Source organism: Callospermophilus lateralis, unplaced genomic scaffold (assembly GCF_048772815.1).
Source record: "Callospermophilus lateralis isolate mCalLat2 unplaced genomic scaffold, mCalLat2.hap1 Scaffold_84, whole genome shotgun sequence".
Taxonomy (NCBI): Eukaryota; Metazoa; Chordata; class Mammalia; order Rodentia; family Sciuridae; genus Callospermophilus; species Callospermophilus lateralis.
In genome coordinates, this window is record NW_027516477.1 from 1,550,738 (window position 1) to 1,570,630 (window position 19,893).

General features: G+C 39.9%; 1 pseudogene; it reads left to right on the forward strand.

The window, feature by feature from the left end:
* Positions 1-3,188: 3,188 nt before the first annotated feature.
* The window catches only part of LOC143385882 (voltage-gated potassium channel KCNC4 pseudogene), a 34,351-nt pseudogene continuing 17,646 nt past the window's right edge, over positions 3,189-19,893 (forward strand).

Here is a 19,893-nt window from a genome sequence, read left to right on the forward strand (position 1 = left end):
TAACGTATGCAGATCAAGAAAGAATCAAAGAATTCTACCTACTTGCCTTTATGGTATTGTATCATCTGCACTTTAACATTGTATCATCTGCGCTTTAACACTGCAATATCATAAGACAAAAATGATAAAGGACATAAAAACTGAAAAAAAAAGCAAAAGTATTGTTATTTGAAGACAACATGGTTATGTTCACAGGAAGTCTAACCTTCTAAAATGAATAATTTAGCAAGGTTGGAGGACCCAAGACCAAAATACAAAATCATATGGATCTCAAAATATTAGGAAAGATATTGAAGATAATATTTCATAACAACATCATCATAATAACATCAAATACCAAGTATCTAGGAAACAATCTCATGAAATATGTACAAAACCTCTACTTTAATTTCTCAGAGAAATTAAAGACCTAAATTATAAAGAGTTATTCTATACTCATGGATGGGTAGACTCAACAATGTTAAAAATGTCTATTCTCTCTAAATTTATCAAGATTCATTTCAATCCCTATTGAAATTTCAGCATGCTTTTTTGAACATATCAAACAGTGAGTTCTAAAATTTATATAAGTTTAAAGGCTTACAATATCCAAAATAATTTTTTGAGAAAAGATGACAGTATGAGTTATTGTTGCAAGGATCAACAAATATATCAATGGAACATAATAGAGAGTTCAGAAATACCATCAGTTGATTATAAAAAAAAGGTGTGAACTCAATGCATTAAGGAGAAGAGAGATTTCTTAACAAAGAATGTTAGGTCAACTGAATATCTGAATGGAAAACAGGAACCTTGGTCTCTTTCTCACTTAATATCATCAACATCATCATAAAAATAGTAGCAATGACATTAGAGCTATGAAGAGGAAACTAAAGTTCAGGAAGGTTAACAGGAAGGTTGCCTGCATCACTTCCCCACTATTACCCCAACCAAATTTCTAAGAACTGACCAACAGTACTATGCCATCCCATCACTGCGTGATGGAGAAGAAACAGTTATGAAGACACTCAAGCCAGTCAATTTGTGATACGTATGAAGGTCTAACAAAAGGTTGAGATGAACAGATGGATTCTGAGAAACATGTACTTCAATTATGTAAGCTATATATGTTTCCCATTATGATGTCTGAACAGTTCATAACAATTAAGATGCAGATTTTTTTGGCCATTAACACAACATTTTGTAAATTGTGTAAAAATAACAATAATAATAGTAATTGAGATGGATCACAGACCTAAGCACACAGTTCCATAAAGCTTCTAGAAGAAAACATAGGAAAATGTCCTGGTGACCTAAAGGTAATCAGAGATTTCTTAAATAGGAAAAAAAAGCTCTAATAATTTACAATAATTTGATAAATTAGACTTCATTACAAAATTTTCCATGTTAAAAAAGAAGACAATTTAGAAAAAATAGAGAAGCCATAATAGGGAAAAAGATTGTTCCTAGACTATATAAAGATTTCCTACAAAACAAGAATAAGAAATGAGCAATCCAATTAAAACTGAGCAAAACTTTGAACAAACACTTTACAAAAGAATATATATGATAGTCAATAATGAAAAGGTTCTTAATATCATTAGTCATCAGGGAAATGTGAATTAAAGTCATAATGAAATATTCATCATACCCACCAGAATATCTTTAATTAAAAAGACTGAAAACAGTGTTGGTGAAGATATGCAGCAACTGGAATGCTCAGGCATTGCTTAATGGTAATAAAGTGGTACATTCACTTTGAAGGATTCTCTAGCATTTATAAAGTCAAAGATGCATCTACTCTGTGACCCAAAAATCCCCTTCCCAAATATTTATCCCAGATAAATACATTTTGTCTTCAAAAATACTTGTACATGCATGACCAATGTAATTTTGCAACCTGTGCACTCAGAAAAATGAGAAATTATATCCCATCTGATTCAAATGTATGATATGTCAAGATCATTGTACTGTCATGTGTAACTAATTAAAACAGATTAAAAAAATATTTGTACAAGGTGGAGTTGTACCACTGATGTAGAATGTTTTAGGTTCAATCCTCAGTACATCAAAATAAATAAATAAAATAAAGTGAATAATAAAATAAAAAAAATAAAATATGGCATCCAGCTACAACTAAAAAAAAAATACTTGTACAAGAATGTCTACAATGACTTTATTCATCATAGCCCCAAACTAGAAACTACCCAAATGCTTAACAAGATATAAATAAACTGTAATAAATTCATACAGCGATGAAGTATCCAGCAACTTAAAAAATGTAATGACTGATATATGCAAAAACATGGATATTTCTCACATTTTTTTTATCCATTGAAATAAACCAGAACAAATCAGAATATGCTATATGGTTTGATTTATATGATATCCAACATCAGGTGAAATTGATTTATAGTATCAGAAAGAGTATAAAAACCAGAAGGAAGTTGTTCTAGGGTGAGGAATGTGTACAGGACAGAAAGAATATAAGAGAACTTCTTGGTGTGAGGTACGAGTACTCTGTCAGAGGGTGAATAGGCACCTTGTGGTCAAGATAGATCCAAGTGTAGACAGATTATGGATGTGTGTACATGTGTGTGCATGTGAAATAATGGGTCAACTCCATAATGATTAATTGATCATCCAACTTATGCACTAGGTACTTCTGAGATACATTAATGAATAACAGACAAAACCCCTTTGCTAATGGAGATCACATGACAGAGAGCAAATAATCAAATTCATTCCCTGCATCATTTTTTGAAACAGGTAACAACTAGACATAATCTTTATTTTCGTCAGAAGAGGGAAGGTTAATTTTCTTACACCTGTGCAATGAAACAGTATTCTGTGCCAGGTGTGGTGGCACACACCTGTAATCCCAGTGGCTCAGGAGGCTAAAGCAGGAGGATCCCGAGTTCAAAGCCAGCCTCTGTAATGGTGAGGTGCTAAGCAACTCAGTGAGACTCTGTCTCTAAATAAGATACAAAAATGGGCTGGGGATGTGCCTTGGTAGCTGAGTGCTCCTGAGTCCAACCCCTGGTACCAAAAAAAAAAAAAAAGACATAAAGAATAGTATTCTACTATAAAAATGAATACATAATTTGTATACCAAATTAGAATGATCTCTAAGAGCTACTGTTTAAAGAAAACAAGATGCACTACAATGTCTATGGATTTTGCCCAGAGATTTTTTCAATTAACGTAACATGTTACCGTTTTATAAAGGTAAGAGAAGCAAATGTGTGTACTTAGCTGCTTATGCATAAAAATTCTTCAAAATGTTATCTAAGCAATTAGTAAGACAGGTTGCTCCCAAAGATGGGAACTAAATAGTTCAAGATAAGAGTGCATGCCATCTTATCCATTTTTAATTAAAAACTATATAAATATGTAACTTATTAGCAAATAAATATAATTTAAATTGTTTGAAGTTTTTCACAATCGTAGAAACACACACACACACACATATTTCTGAATCATCTTTAAATCTTTCATAGCTAGCTGGTAGGATGATATGTTTGTTTCTAAACTTGGCTCTGCCTAAGTTCAAAGATTGGTGAGAGTACACTGCCCTCTGCTGGTATACACAAAACCTTTTATTTTCCCTTGAAGGAGAAAGCCTAGCTGTTGACCTACTCAGGCAAGGCTTATGCAGGGTAATTTTTTCCTGTTCCTGGGTCATCCATATAGAAGCATCCTGCAGAGCACAACACCAAGGAGACAATTCCATTGAGCATAACCCAACCCACCCAGGAGATGCACAGGGGACAGATTGCACCAAAGTATGTAGTGTCCCAAGGCTGCCCCTAGAGTGCAGGAGGGGGATAAAAAGATCTGAGAGTAAGTTCTAGTTCCACCTGAATCTTCCACATATACCTCCTACAACTTGGGCCCAAATTCTTTGTAAGGCTTGGAGTCCAAGCTCTCCTAACTGAACATGTATGCTTAAAATTATATTTTAGTTTCAATTCAATCAGCCTTTTGATAGGCCTGACATACTGGCCAAATTCTCTCAATAGATAAAGATGTTGGGTGAGTCAAATAGTTTAAATGTGTCATGGCCAATGACTTAGGAAAATAAACAGAGTTTCATGGATTCACTCAGCATTTATTGAACACTTACTAGGTACCCTCAATTATGCCAAGATGTGGCAATTCTATGGAGAGTGTGATGAGGTCCTGCCTCTAATGAGACAGGCACCTAAACAGAGTTGTTAGATCACATAAAGGGTGGAGACCTACCTATCTCAAGCTCTGCTTATGTGTACCAAGACTAAAGAGCTTGTAGGTATCTGTGGAGAAGCTGGATTGTATACAGAATTTGAAGAATCTCTTGGTTGAGAAGTCAACCTGCCCTTACTGGTGGGATTCAGTTTCTCAGCATTTCGATGGAGTGATTGGACAGAAGTCTGTTTCCATATGTCATTCCTCTTTGGGACCTACATAATTCCCTCTGCGGGCTCATCTTCCATCCTCTCACCTCCACAAAATTAATTACTGCATGTAAAAAACCATGAAGTAATCAGTAAGGATGTAGAAAATGTGAGCAACTCAACCAATAAACTTGATATAATAGAATTTATGTAACACTGCACTTAGCAAATGCAGGATGCCTTTTTCAAGCGTATACAGAGTATATTCAAGTTACATTCACTTTATGGCCTATAAAATGGGCATCAAAGGATTTTAATCATCATAAAGAAAATTCTCTGACCACAAAGGAATTAAATTAGAAATCAAGAGTGAAAATATCAATGAAAAATTCATGATATTTTGGAATTAAGTTCACACTTTTTTAATAAGCCATAGATCAAAGAAAAAAATCTCAAGGGGAATTAGATATTAAAAGCACAACATGTCAAAATTTGTGGATAGCAGCTACCGCGGAGCTGAGAGGAAATTTTCATAGCTTGAAATGCTTAAGCAGAAAGATCTATAATTCAATATCTCTACTTACATCTTAACCTAGAAAAAGTTCACATAAAGTCAAAATAACAGAATGAAGGAAATAATAAGGGTAAAAGCTGATGATAAGATCTCTGTTGAGGTCACCTCATCCTCTATGCATCCTTGTGCACAAGGTCACCTTCAAGATGGTCCCATCTGGTTCACAATGACCACAGGAAACATGTATCTTTCCTGCCAAACTCTGAATGAACCGGCTATTCCTAATGCAGCACTGTGCTTTCATGCTGTTATTACAGAGAACTCCAGCCATTTGCTCATGTTCATACAATTTCAGATGTGAGTCAGATAGCAGTTCCAAGGCCTTTTCAACTCCAGAAAGAACACGTTCATCTTTGTAGACAAAGAGATTTTCTGCAGCCTCCGTCATTTAGTCTGAGGAGAGATGGTGGAGGAAAATGGAACACATAAAAACCTCTTAAAAGGAGTTCTTTACTACTAATCCATTTTTAGCAAATTCTTGGCCTTATCTTAGACGTCTAGAAGTTCACGAGGGCAGAAAGCGATTTCCCAATCTCTGAGCATTTCCTACATAATTGGTCTGTGACTTATTTTCCTTCACATGTGGACCAAAAATTATTTTCCTAGGTCTGTCAAAACTTCAATACTATGCATGGTAAAATCATGGTTGACAGTTTATGCAAGCAAAGTAGATGTTATTAGTTGTATAGTAAGGAAAATCGAGAAGAAAATTATATCACTTCCCCCCCACAACAAAAGGCAAAATAAGTATTCCTTGGACATTTTGCTTCTCCTTAATGTTCTCATTTACAATGTGGTAGAAAATAAGCCTTGACCTTCACCCTGACTCAGGTAGATAGATGATAGGTAGGTAGAAGGAAGGATGGAGAGAGAGAGATAGATAAAGAGAAAGAGAGAGAGAATGAATGAATGTGTGGTAAGTATATTTTTCATCAGCTCTGTCACCTATTAAAGATTTCAAAAATGACCACAAATTTTTTTGCCCAGACATCATGGGTAATTTGTCTTGAAACCTTCTCCCTTTGAGGAATGGCATTTTTCTCTACCCTCAGAATCTGGGCTGCCTTTATTATTTGCTTTGGCCAATGAATGGTAGCAAACATGCTGCTGTGAGCAGAGTCTTGGAAAGTACTTGCATATTTACAGCTGCTCTGGGGAGCTCTGTTGTGTGGAAATACCATCGAGTTGGCTGATGGATGATGAGAGATCTGTGGCTCACCACTCTTGCCCCACCCCCCTTGACAGTCAGCCAACTCATGAGAATCAGAGGTAACTATCTGTCCTACAGCCAACTGCAGAGTGAGCCCAGCTAAGACAAGAACGGTTCTGCTACGCCCGGTCCAAGCTGCTGACCTATGAAATTATGGACTAAATAAACAATGGTTGTTGCAAGAGTTAATAAACAGTGATTATTTCAAAGTGATTGGCTCCATGCCGATAGATAACTGATAAGTCAGGTTTACATGCCCTTAATAAGTGCAATATTTTCAAGCATATTAAAGAAGGATGAATTCTTTATTACACTAAAAATTACAAGGAGACTATAAATAATTTTTTTCCTGTCACCTAAACTATAGCATTGCCAAGATTCTGCCTTTCCCTAATGATTATTTATCTTGGCAAAAGTCAGGGTTTATTTATACCTGTCTTTACATGGAACCTAACACCATGATTGACAGACAGTTGCTAACCTGCAAATACACTGCTATTATTTGGATGTAGTCTGTTCCTGTCAAAACATGTAATTTGGTTGCTAATGTACAGTTCTGGGGATCGGTGTTTAAGAGGTTCTTAGGCCTCTAAGAGTAATCAATGTTTTCCTTGTGAGATTGTATTAGTTCTCACTGAAATGGATCAGTTTTCTCAAGAGCAAGTTGTTATAAAGCAAGGTCCTCTCTTTAACCACCCCTTGCCATTCTGTCATGCCCTTTGCCCATGTGACGGTATCTGACATGTTAAGACACAGAATGAAGGCTTCACCAGATGATCTTGAACTTTCTCTCCAGAACCATGAACTTTTTTCTTTATAAATCACCTAGCCTTAGATATTCTGTTATAACAACAGAACACAGACTAAGTAAGACACATAATATTGACTAAATTTATAGTGTATGAGTAAAAAATGAAAAAAGACTATTTTAAGTGTGGAAATAACTAGGAAGGTCGAACACAGTCTTAGTCATTTGTATTTATAGGCTCTACTTCCATTCTATCTTTATCTTTTTAATAATGGATGCAAAACACTGAGGACTCCTCCACAGAGTTGGGGCCTTTAACTCATATGATTTCATCTTTTTACTCCATTCCATTCTCCTTCTAGAAGATAGCAATGTGCTCTGAAAATAGCAGTAAATGTCGTGACCTAAGGGAAGTGACAATTCCAGCCCACACAGTGTGGAAGGAGAATGGCCATCCATCATACAGGAGATGATCAGAAGAATCCATAATAATGGAATTCCAAGAAAGTTGTAATGAAAAGTAATTGGTCAAACTAATTAAGAAGAATTCAACATTTTCTAAGAGAGGAAACACTAAATTAAGCACCAAAAAGCAACTAAATCTTATACTTAGATGCTAGGTAAGATGTATATTTGTGTTCCCGTATATACATCTCATCACAGAACATGGATTTAGCCACTTTTAATGAATTCCTTCACTGCAGGGGCAAGATATTGCCAATAAGACATGACAATACCCTGGTACATTTCTCAATCCCAGAGCAGATCCATATTTACTTTTTCTCTCCCTCTCTCTCATAAGCCCCTGAATTAAATAGTTTACTCTGGAGTAACCAGAGCAGGAGCTTTACTTCATATGAAAATGATAATCTTATAGAAGGTCTAAATTTAGAACAAAGCCTGTCAAACAATCCATATTGGAGCACAGGGAGTGGCTTAAGCAATCGAGATTAATAAATAATCTAAATACACCATGACCAAGCAAGCAAGGCTTATACGAGAGATTTGAAGATGGTTTATTTTGAAAAATAGATTAATGTGATTTGGCATAGAAATAGAATTAAAAGAGATAAATGTGATTTACCTTCATAGATGATGAAAAAAAGCCATTGAGGAAACAATATCCATTCTGCACAAAATCTCTTGAGAAAATAGGAAATCATGGGTAATTTTTTAACATGTTAAAAATATTTACCTAAATCCAAAATGTAATGAGGAAGCATTAAGAGCAGCCCCACTAAAATCAGGAAGAGTGCCTTGCTCAATGCAAGGCAGGACAGGGAGCAGCGGAAACACACCTGTAATCCAGGTGACCTGGGAGTCTGAAACAGGAGTATTGCAAGTTCAAGGCCAGTCAGTCTGGGCAGCATAGCAAGAGTCGGTTTAAAAAAATAAAATAAATTAAAAGGGCTGGGAATGTAGGTTAGTGGTAAAGCACTCCCAGATTCACACTCCAGTACACACACATACACATACACAGAGAGAGAGAGAGAGAGAGAGAGAGAGAGAGAGAGAGGAGAGAAGGAGAGAAAATTAATTTAGAAGAACCTGAAGGAGAGTACCTGAGATCCCCAATCCACACCCTGTATTTTGAAGAGACAGAGGACAGTGAGGAAGGAGGTGTCAGGGGTGGGCATGTCCCCACATTCCTAGTGGCTTCTGAGGCAGCGTCTCAGTGACTGAGGCCCCTCCCTAGAGACTGGGCACAGCCCCAGCCTGTTCTGCACCGGGGTGAGATGCAGGTGAGGACCCTCCCTGGGACTGCTCCTGCCATCCAAGAAGGACTGAAGGAGGGACCGTGAGAGAAGAACTGTGGAGGAAAAGGAAGGAAGGTGGGTAAAAAGTAAGAACCGAGAGTCAAGAACCACAGAGCAAGGAGACCGTCTGGGAGAGGGAAGTGAGAATGGAGATAGAAGGGCAGAGGAGCAGGGGACTGGAGAGGCCCAGGGAGGTGAAGGCCAGGGGGCCCGGAGGCTGGGCCTCTGCAGCACAGGGTGGAGGGTCTCCGGCCTCATTTAAAGGGTCTTGAGCTTTTAGGTCAAAGAAAAGGAGCGGAATCTTTGGGAAATGGAGGGTTTATGAGAGGATTAGTACTGGGTGTCGGAATCAATGTAGAAGGCAACCGAGGTCAGGGTTCAGCCTCTCCCACAAGCTAAGGCTGGTCCAGGTTCCACTGAGCCACTCCCTCCAGCAAGCAGGCCCCAGGGGCTGGACCCCTGCCTCGGAGGACCCAGGTCAGTTACCCCTTCACGTCCTGCTTTTAAACAGACCTCAATGCAAAGAGATCTGGGAAGCGCTGGGCAGTGGTGAGAGCATCCTCTACCCTGGGACTGAAAGAGCCAGGAGGAAATCCAAGTCTTCTGATACCAGGCAGGTGCTCCTAGGAACACTTCACTGCTTCAAGTTTAATGAGCTTTTATGTTCCCTTAGCCCTGCCCCCTCCTTCTCCATTAAAACGGAAGGAAGGAAGGAAGGAAGGAAGGGAGGAAAAAGATCCAGGTGTAGATATTATTATCCTTCCAGAATCCAGAACCATCATCACAGGTGACTCTGCAGGTTTCTCTGGCACTTCCAGGTGGTCTGTCTGAGCCCGTGAGCCAGGTGAGCAACCCGGATAGGGACAGGCCTGGGCTCTGTCGAATGCTCTCCACAAGGCACCTGGCTCTCCTCTAGTGCCTCTGTGAACGTCGGAGTTGACAGACACTTTACAAGCCCAGGTGTGTCCCCAGGCCCCAGGACTGCACCTTCCATACAAACCTCAGGCCACACATGAGCATCTGTAGGTCCCAGGGAGCAGAGAGTTTTACTCACATAGGAACTTTCTAACAGCACATAACTGTGTCCCCCATTACCACAGGTACCCAAGATAAAGCTGGATAACCACCTGGCAGCCACGTTCCACAGGGCTCTCCATAATACATAGGATCCTTTTCAACTCTGGTGCATGGCAAAAGTGGACTTGAGTACGTGGAAAGACAACCACACTTTTGGTTAAGAAGTCTCATCATTGAGTTAGGTTGATATCAAAGTTCATAAGACGGAAAAGGAAAGACTCTTGCTTACAGTGTAAATGCTGAATAAATACCATGTGGCAAATGTTCAGAGATTGCCGAAGGACGGGAAATCATCACATTTTCACCCTCATGGTAAAGATGGGCTTAGGCAACCAGCAGAGTGAATGTGTGAGGCAGAGCATGAGGCTTGTTGGTCTTAAAGTATCTCCCCTGAAACGACTTATCAGGGGAAATGACATCACCTGAACTGGATGATGAAAATCGACATTGTTGGAGGAGCACTTGGGCATCATGGGCCTCAGCATGGAGAAGAGCATCACCTTCATAGTTTTCTGGCTGAGAATTCATACGAAACATCAGATTCAAATTAAGACATATCCTGGGGGCTGGGGTTGTGGCTCAGCGGTAGAGTGCTCGCCTGGCACATGCAGGGCGCTGGGTTTGATCCTCAGTGCCACATAAAAATATAATAAAGATATCGTGTCCAACTACAACTAAAACAAAATGTTAAAAAGAACAATAAGACACATCCTCAAAAAAGAAAAGAAAATGGAGACAGGGGATAATAGTTTTTAAAATACCAATGATATGGAAAAACCAAACACTGTTGAAATGCTCCAGATTGAAGGAGCCATAACAGTTAGAGGAGTAAACGGCATCCTCCACTGGATCCAGGAGGGGAAACTTTAATAAAATACATGACTCAATAAATTAACAAAAGTGCAATAGTTGTGATAGATTTCACCATGATCATCTCTTTATTCCATTCCTAACTTCTTTTCCAGGAAGAGTGGCATTTCCCAGTTGATAAAAGAAAAACAAGGGCCCCGAGAAAAGGAAGCAGACACTCACACCCAGATAACATGGGACAAAATCATGTGGGTACACAAAATATTGGCAGGTCCTCATGAAGAGAGACATTGGGGTTGGGTAGGACAAAGAGGAGGGACTGGAATTTCACGGCTCAGTATTCCCAAGGCTGGGGAAGAAGCACCAGGGGTGAGCTGTGCATGTGACTCCTTAGGGGACTCTCATGTCACCACTGTTACAACACCCCTTCCCCCAGGCAGGGGCAGCAGAGTGCAGTGACGTCCAGTAACCTCAGGGACACTTCCCAGTCTGGGGCCAGCTTCCCAGAAGGCTCCTCTCTTCCCATGGCCCTACCCGGAACCACTTATTCTGACATGATCAGAATGTGAACTCTTAACCGGGGCTCTCTGAGACCTCTTTCATGAGTTTAGCACATGGGGCCTGTGCAAGGCCAAGTCACTTTGGTAGTGAGCCAGGCCACCCCTGCTTGGAGCTTCTCTGAGATGTCAACATATTAACTGGCTTTGCTGCCACTTTTGAATTTCCATCGAAAAGAGGAACACGAAGGTGGATTAAGCAAGATTAAATTAGTTCAATGTGTATTTAGTAAGAGGCAGAAATGGAAACTGATCATCATGGGAAAATGAAGTGTGAATCCTATGCAAAGAAATGAGGAGAAAGGGCCCAGGTGTCTTGTTGGAGGTCACACAGCTAGAGAGTGACTGAATCACAACTGAAATTGGGTCTTCCCACCTCCAGAGCTCAGGCTCTGGGCCTCTGAGCCTTAATGCTTCTGTTCAAGGATAATTCCAATTAAGTCCAGAATAGCACAGGGTGAAATTCCAGGGAAGAGCACCCCTGAACCATAGGGGCAGCTATTTAAAAGTTAATTTTAGGCATTGCCCTGACAGGATTAAGGAATGCCTAGATTGCTAACTGGTAAACATTACTTCTGGAGGTATCTGTGAGGGTATTTCCAGAGGAGACTCCTGTGAGCAGGTGGGCCGAGTTGGGAAGATCAGTCTTCAGTGTGGGTGAGCATCGTCCAGTCAGCTGGGGACCTAAATAGAACAAAAAAGGAAAGAAAGGATTTCTTCTCTTTCTTTCTGTCCCAGAGTTGGAATGCTCTCCTCCTGTCATAGGACATCAGAACTCTGGGCTTTCTGGCTTTGGGACTCCATCCTCCTGGGTTATCAGGCCTTTGGCGAAATCAACTTTCCTGGTTTTAGGGCCTTTCAACTTGGACTTGGATGTACGACCAGCGTTCCAGGGTCTCCAGCTTGCAGTCTGTCATGGAATTTCTCTACCCCCATAACGATGTGAACAAGGTTGTTTAATAAGCCCTCTGTCATCCATTTATCTATCTATCTATCATCTATCAGTCACCTACCTGTCACATCTCACCTCCATGCATCCTATTGATTCTGTCTCCTTGGAGACCTTGACAGACCAGCAGGACATAAACAGACAGATAAATACACACAGGCAGCCAGACTGACAGGGTTTCTTCCCGTGGACTCTACTCTTTGGGCTGCCATTGCCTGTCCTCTTTGGATCCCTCACTGCAGATACCTGAAGAATAGGAGAACATTACGGCTTTGTTGAAGGAGGTCACAGCTCAGATGTCCTGTGTGCTCCTCAGCATCCACGAGGGCCCCCTGACTGACAGGGTCGCTGTGGAAGTTGAAGTCTCCTTAGGATGTCTTTCCCATGAGTAATGAGATTTTTTTTTCAATAAGCAACTCTGATATTTAGTGATTTTTTTTAAAAAAATCATTAATAACAGCCAATTAATCATAAATAATGCAGAATCAATTAATAGGTCACGTGGCAACACTTCCTGGAAACCCTACCTCTCTCCCCCAGCCCATATTAGCCCATGTGGCCATAATGGATAAGGAGCACAGTCAAGAGATGCCATTTCTAGGGTTTCTAAAAATTTGTGGGGTTCTCTGGCTGTGAACACATTATTCGTTCATTCATTCATTCAGCAACTGTGTATTTCAGGCCAAGTGCTAGGAATATAAGTGGGGAGCATTTAAGATAGATGGTTTTCTCCTCCACAGCCTAGTAACTGACATATGAGATCCATAGAAATTTAGGTAAAAGGAAAGAGGCTTAGGGGGCTCTGTAAGTTCCACACTTCCTTTAGGTTACTGGAAGTAGGACAATCAAATGGGGAGGGGGGTGGTGATTGGGAGCATAACATCTCACTCAGGTGTGAGCCGGGGGAGCTCCTATCACCAGAAATTTGGGAACTAATCAAATATTGTTGTGGATGGGAGTTTACCTTGGTGCCAAATAATTTAGTGCCCGGCAGAGTGCCTCCCACACTGATGTGTGTCAGATAGCACTGTGGTCTTGGCAAGTGTCTACCTCCACACAGCTTGGGACACCGCCTCCCACTGAGTCCCATGCCATTTGTTCTAGCTAGCCAAGTCTCAGTGCTGTCCTCTGCTCACTTCCTTAAATTCTGCAACTTTCACCTTCACCCTCTCCCAGTCTCACGACCTGGGCTTGGTCCTTGGCCAGAACGGCTCTGTTTCTGAAATGTTGAATGCTGCCATCGAGACATCTGAACACAGCTTTTAATTCCTTGAACTTTCTAACACACTTTCTGCTTCCACCATTTATCAGCCCGAGTTTACTCATCTGTAAGCCTGAAACCATGATTGGCAACTCGAATCGCTCTCTCAACTGGATCCCAACTTATTGGACATTTGGTTGCATGACAAGTTGTCTTTTAGCTCTCTTTGTCTCAGTACAACACCAAGAAGACAATAAAGTGAACGTTTGCATCTGAACATTTTTACTGTTGCTATAAACCTTAAGGAGTCAACACCTGATACCATTCTTAGCCTTAAAATTGAAGCCAATGTTTTTTAAGACATTCAAATGTCAAGGCATCAATCCTAAGCAAGGGTATCTTTGGCATTTTCTATACTTAGATCTAGCTCCCATGCTAGCTCTAAAACTCCTTATAAGTGTAATCACACTCTATTATTAGAATTCACCTAAACCGCCTTGAAAAATTAGAACCACTTTCTTACATCTGCAGTGATCCTTCAGTCAGCAGAAATGTAAAAGTAAGTTTTCTAATATTAGACTTATCTAATCCAAAATCACATGAGAAAATCGATGATCCTGATAATCTCTCTTGGGGCTGGGGTGCATCTCAGTAGTGCAGTGCTACCTAGGATGAAAAGGACTGAGTTCTGTCCCCAGCACTGCCAATAATAATAATAATAATATAGCTTAGAATCTGTGTTAATGCCAATCCAAATGCTAATCTTAATTACCAGGCAATATACTGACCTCAAGGTTATTCTAGAAGATCCCTGTCGAATGAGATTTGTAATCAGATGCCCTGGGTAAAAATATATGAAAGTCTTCAACAATGACAACTTTCTTAGTATTCGGATAAGGTAATTGCTATCTCTGATCTCCATCTGACCTATTGACAAATAAGTAAATAGACATTAACCTTTCCAATTCAAGTTAATTTCAGCTATCTCTTAGTTTTTTGGCTTGATCCAGTGGTTTTCCTTCTCACTTATGAGGATGACTCCAAGATCAGGGGCATTTATGCAGTGCAAGAGGGCAATAAATTGGGGACCTGGTCTTCAGCAGTCATTTTCTATCCATGTCGGCTTCTGGATCATGGCGTCTGAACTGCAGCAAAATCACCCCTCCGTGCTGACATCCGTTAAGGGGTCCATATTCTCATAGGCCTCAGGTCATCCTCCATCAAATTGGCTTCCTTGTTCTCAATGTGGCCCCCACAGGAGATGCAATGGGGTTGCCATGGGCTCACTAAATAAAGGTTCCTGCAGGGAGGGATGCTATCTCTTTCGCTCACCATTTTTCCTCCAGTATATAGAATAATACTTGCAATATTTTTCTGATAAATGTTTGCTGACTAATGGACTCTTTGTTCTTTGATGTCCCTACAGCGCCACCTCTAACCTACTATGCCTTGGTCAAATGGAGAACTTCTGTCAGTCTGTCGCTGCCCAGAGCTCTAGAAAAGAAACAAGCATGAGCTTTGTATTTCCTACAACTTATCTGGAGGTTGTGTGGAGCCTACCAGCCACAGCTGTGTTCTCACTTAGTTCAGTTGGGCAGATGTTGGGTAACCACAGGTCATGTTGTAACTGAACCCCAATAATGTAGATCTCTGCTTTCTCATCAAAACCCTTTTTACGGGGCCTGGAGTTGTAGCTCAGGGGTAGAGTACTTGCTCAGCACATGGGAGGCCATGCATTGGATCCTCAGAACTGCATAAAAATAATAAAAAATAAAAATTAAAAAAAAATTTCATAAGGAAGCTCCTTGGAAAAGTACAGATAAGCAACCCTCAGAAGTATTGATCAGTAGCACAGATCTTTAAAGACTGACTCTAGAGGAGGTGGCAAAGGGGAGCGATGGTAAAATGTGATAGATATTGCAAGACACAGCACACAGCAAAACCTTCTAAAATTCGCTTTGAGAGATCTCTCTTACCAAAGATCCCTCATCATAACACTCTTTTGCTTCAAATCTCTTTTTTCCCCAAGTCTTCCGTTTCCTGATCTCACTCTAGATTTCCAATCCCAGTCTCCTCACTTCTCTTTTCCACCCTCCTACCTTCCAGAGTCTTCTATTGCTCGTCCTTATGTGTATTCAATTCTCCTCTCTTCCTTGGGAAGCCCCCAGAAGCTGTGTCTTCTGATCTAGAGGCGACAGTCATGCTGTGTCAATATCTATAACAGCTGTGCACCTGTCAGCTAACAATACGAAGGAAAATTGGGAAGTAATTAGTTGAATACAATCTATTAGCAAAGAGGTCTGGTAGAGAACAGGTGAGGGGTGGTCATAACATCCAACCAGACTTGGCATTTTGTTGAGATGTAATTTGTATCCAAGGACAGTGAACTGAAAACCCAGCTAACTTATAGGACATGGATTTGGGGTCTCTATTGGTATGAAAAGGTCTCAGCCAAAACCTCTTCTCTGTATGCAACATTGGTCCAAAGGCACAGGAAAGCCGTGGTGCTGGACAGGGTGTAAGAGATGGCTCGTTGCCTGCCAGTCAATCTCCCTGTCTTGTTGAGTAACATCAGGGAGCAGCAATGTGACCAGATTTCTCTACACCCCTTTGTAGACAGGGATAGCTACATGACTATGCTCTCAGCAACGGTATATAAATAGAAATTGATGGGTAGTACTTTTGAGAAAACCCCTTGAAGAAAATGGATTAGTTTAACGCAACCTAGACATTTTTTGGTTCTCCTTCCTTCTTCTGCCTGTAATGAGAATGTCATAGTGGCCACCTTGAGGCACTCTTTAGGATGGAATCTATGTACCAAGCATGACACAATAGAAAACTAAGAGGAGCCCAGAACATTGAGAGAAAAACTGATGTCAAATTCAGTAGAAGGTAGATCAAGTGGAAAGGACCTGCAAGACCAATTAGATTTTGTGAACCTCTCTGGAAAGATTTAATCTTGGCAGAAATAGATCTTTTTAGTTGAAAGAAAACGCATTTCTAACATTTCAAAGCCATCATTATTCTAGGTGTCTGTAACTACCAATTTAGCAAATGCCTGATATTTTGTGACTCTGAATTATATCAAAATGCAAAAATGTTTCCTTTAGTGATGAAGGGGCTCTAGTTCAATGAAGATAAAAGTAAGAATTGGGATATTGAAATAAAGAAAATACATGTCGTTTAATATTTTTCTACTGGAGAAATATTTTTGTATATTTAATATTTTGAGTACATAGTTAAGAATATTTGGCATATTTGAGTACTTAATAAATTAGTAATGAAATTCTAAGTCTAAAATGTCTAATAAACAAGTGATTTAGAATTGTGGGCCTGGGGGGAATAGCTTAGTGGTAGAGTGCCTAGTGTATGCAAGGCCTTGAGTTTAATCCCCAGCACCGAGGGGGGAAAAAAAAGAAAAGAATTCTCGGAGTTTTTTAAAAGAAAAAAAAGTAATATTTATTTAAGCTCCAATATATGTTTTACACGTGATTCTCCAAAAGTTCCCTAGTTAAGAAGAAATTTCCATTATACTTTAAGGAAAGAGACCCCAATACTCTAAACTGTTGGCATATTTCATGAAGAGAGCTTAGTTTCTTTAATATACCATGGGTTCAATCTGATATGGAAATGAGGACTCCTATTTTTTATTTTCCCTTTCAATTTATTTCTCATTTTCCCCTTCATTTAATAGTTTATGCAAGTTCTTATTTCTTTTCTGTTTGATATCACAAAGAATAGAATCCACAGAGTAACCAAATTCAATGGGGGCAGAAATCTTATCTCTGTATTTATACAAATGCCCAATGGTATGTATGACAACCGACTTGTTAGATGCTTTCAACAGCAGAAAGCGAAAGGACCCTTAGAGATATACATATCATAACGGAGTCAAAGCTCCAAAGCTCAGATAGGAAACTTCTTTGGGTAAACGTGGAGCAAACACTGCAAAGCAGCACAGTCTTCTCCCAGCCCATCTGAATGATGCTCCAAATATCTCTCTCACTATTGAAATCATCTATTCTCTTGACCAATTAAGTTTAAGTACACTAAACCAAGAGATACTTGCAGGGAAATTTTTTTCCAACAGAATTTTGATTTTTAAGCTGAAAATTATAAAAAGAATTTTACTCTTTGCAAACATCATGAGAAAAACTTAGTAGTCACTATATAAATGCAATTTCTTTGATTTGTGATTACCTAAGTACATGAAAAGATCTGTTAGACAATTTGCTGGTGAAGAAATCAAATATGGTGCATTAAATTTATAAATATACTGGGAAGCTGTCTAGGAAATTTAATTAACTAAGCTGTAAATATCCCCCTTTATAAGTACTTATTAAATGTTCACTAACATAAACTTAATTTTTAAGTATTGTGTTTTGTTTATTGCTGTTGTTAATCGACACATTGAAAACATTTATGCCATAAGCATCTGAAAATCCTGTATATTTGCCTGTGACACCCTCAAATACACTACAAAACTCACTTCACACTCTCCTTGGATTATATTGATCAGCTTAACTGAGCAATAAAAAGAAAATGAATTTTCTGTAAAAAGCAAGGATGGGGGAAAAGGATGAATACTTTGTGTATTAGTTTCTGTCTCTGCTAACTTCTTACACATTGAAATTATTGTCACTTTTCAAAATCAAACGGAATCACTTAGGGTCCCTTCAACTTCTAATTTTATCCTCATCTTTGATATGATCTTGTTCTTAGTGGGTCCACCTGACTCTTTCCTGCCTCATTTTGCTGTCATTTAGACTGACTTGGCCTAGAAATGTCTGCCAAATTTGCTTTAGACAACTTTAGCTTTTGGAAATTTGTAACAGTTTTGATGGAAAAACACACTAACTGGAATATCTGGCTGCTGTCACAGGAATGAGATCTGTTCTGTCCTCAGCAAGATGGCGTGTTCGCAGAGCTGAATTCCCAGTGTGGGCCAGCAGATGTCGCTCTTCTCCACACTTCTCACCCTCCCACATCTTGTGAAGTCCTGGATTTGTTACCAAGTCTGTGACACTGGTGGGTACATTGAAGGTGCCAACTGATTCTCGGAAGGTTTACTTCATCCCCAGTATTCCCATCTTGGCCAATCTGTCAACCTCAGGGGCAAACTCAGAACTGGGACCTTTTTCTTCCTTTTCTATTACACATTCGCTGAGCTTCTCCTGTTTAGGGTAACACATGACCCATAATTACAGACCCAAACTTTATTTATTGGTGCACCTCACAACAGCCACTCAGTCCCCAGAGGGACTGGTCTTAGTTGTTGGGTTGGGCCAAAGGGCTACTGTGTTGAAAATGCAGTCTGTTTTCACCCTTCAATCCACACAGAGGACTTCTATGACCCTAAAAGGTATAGGGGTTTCTCTCCAAAGGAAAGCAAGCAAGCAGTTCTGTAGCAGCAGACATCAGCTAAGTATCCTCTAATCCAATTTAGTTCAGATGCTGCCGACCTGGAGATACTGTCAGATCTCAAGGTTGAGCGTTCAGTCCCGAAGACTATCACACACACACACACACACACACACACACACACACACACACTAGAGATAACAATCACAACCCTCAGGTCACTTTATCTGTGCTTTGACTACTTGAATATAAATCAGGTTTTCCTCCTTGGGTTTGATTAATTTTCTTGAGGTGTTCACAGAATTCAGGGAACACTTAAATTTACTAGTTTTTTGTAAAGGATATTACAAAGGATACAGATAAAGAGATGCACAGTCAAGGTGTGAGATAAGAGGTGAACTACCATACCCTTCTTCAGGTGTGCCACTCGAGGAAACTCCATGTGCCTAGCTAAGCAGTAGTTCTCTGAACCTAGTTCTTTGAGGGTTTTACCTTGGCTTCCAAACATAAGCATGACTGACTTAATCATTGGCCATTAGCAATCACCTTAATCTTTAGCCCCTCTCCTGTCCCCTGAGGTTGGGATGTGGGACTGAATGTCTCAACCCTACAATCTTGGTTGGCTTGGTGTTTCAGGTGACCTGCCCACTGTGAAGATACCTAGGGGCTGCCAGGCAGCAAGCAACGCATTAGCCTATGAAAAGACACCATAACTTCAGAGATGTCAATGAGTGGTGTGTCAGGAAGTGAGGGTAAACACAAGTATATTTCACAGTATCACAGATCCCCAGAACCATCCTCCTTCTAAGAAAGATTGAATTCCTTACAAAATTGGATATCCATGGAAGTCAAGTTTAAACACAAAACATCTAACCTGCAGAGGGAGTTATTTCCCTTCATATCAATGAACTCACCTAACAATACAACCCCAGCTCTCCACCCACCACGCCCAGGTCCACCCTGCTCTGTGTCTTCCGTGGCTATTACCAACATCTCACAGTTTTCTCTACAATATCCCTTCAACTTTTCGAGGGTACATTAAAGACCATAACAGTGCAATGGGTACATATTTCTACTTATTTATATATAAATGAGAGGCCAAGGTAGTCATGGTGAAGGATATCTCTTTCCTAACTCTCCATAAAGGAAGAAATTTCATTGAATCATGAAAAGCAAATTTACTTGATATTCCTTTCCTTTTTTCTCTCTCTTAAAATTGCACTCAGCACAACAGCTATTCCTTCCAACACTTAAAAAAAGCTCTTTAAATAACCTAGTTCCCCTAGCTCTATTT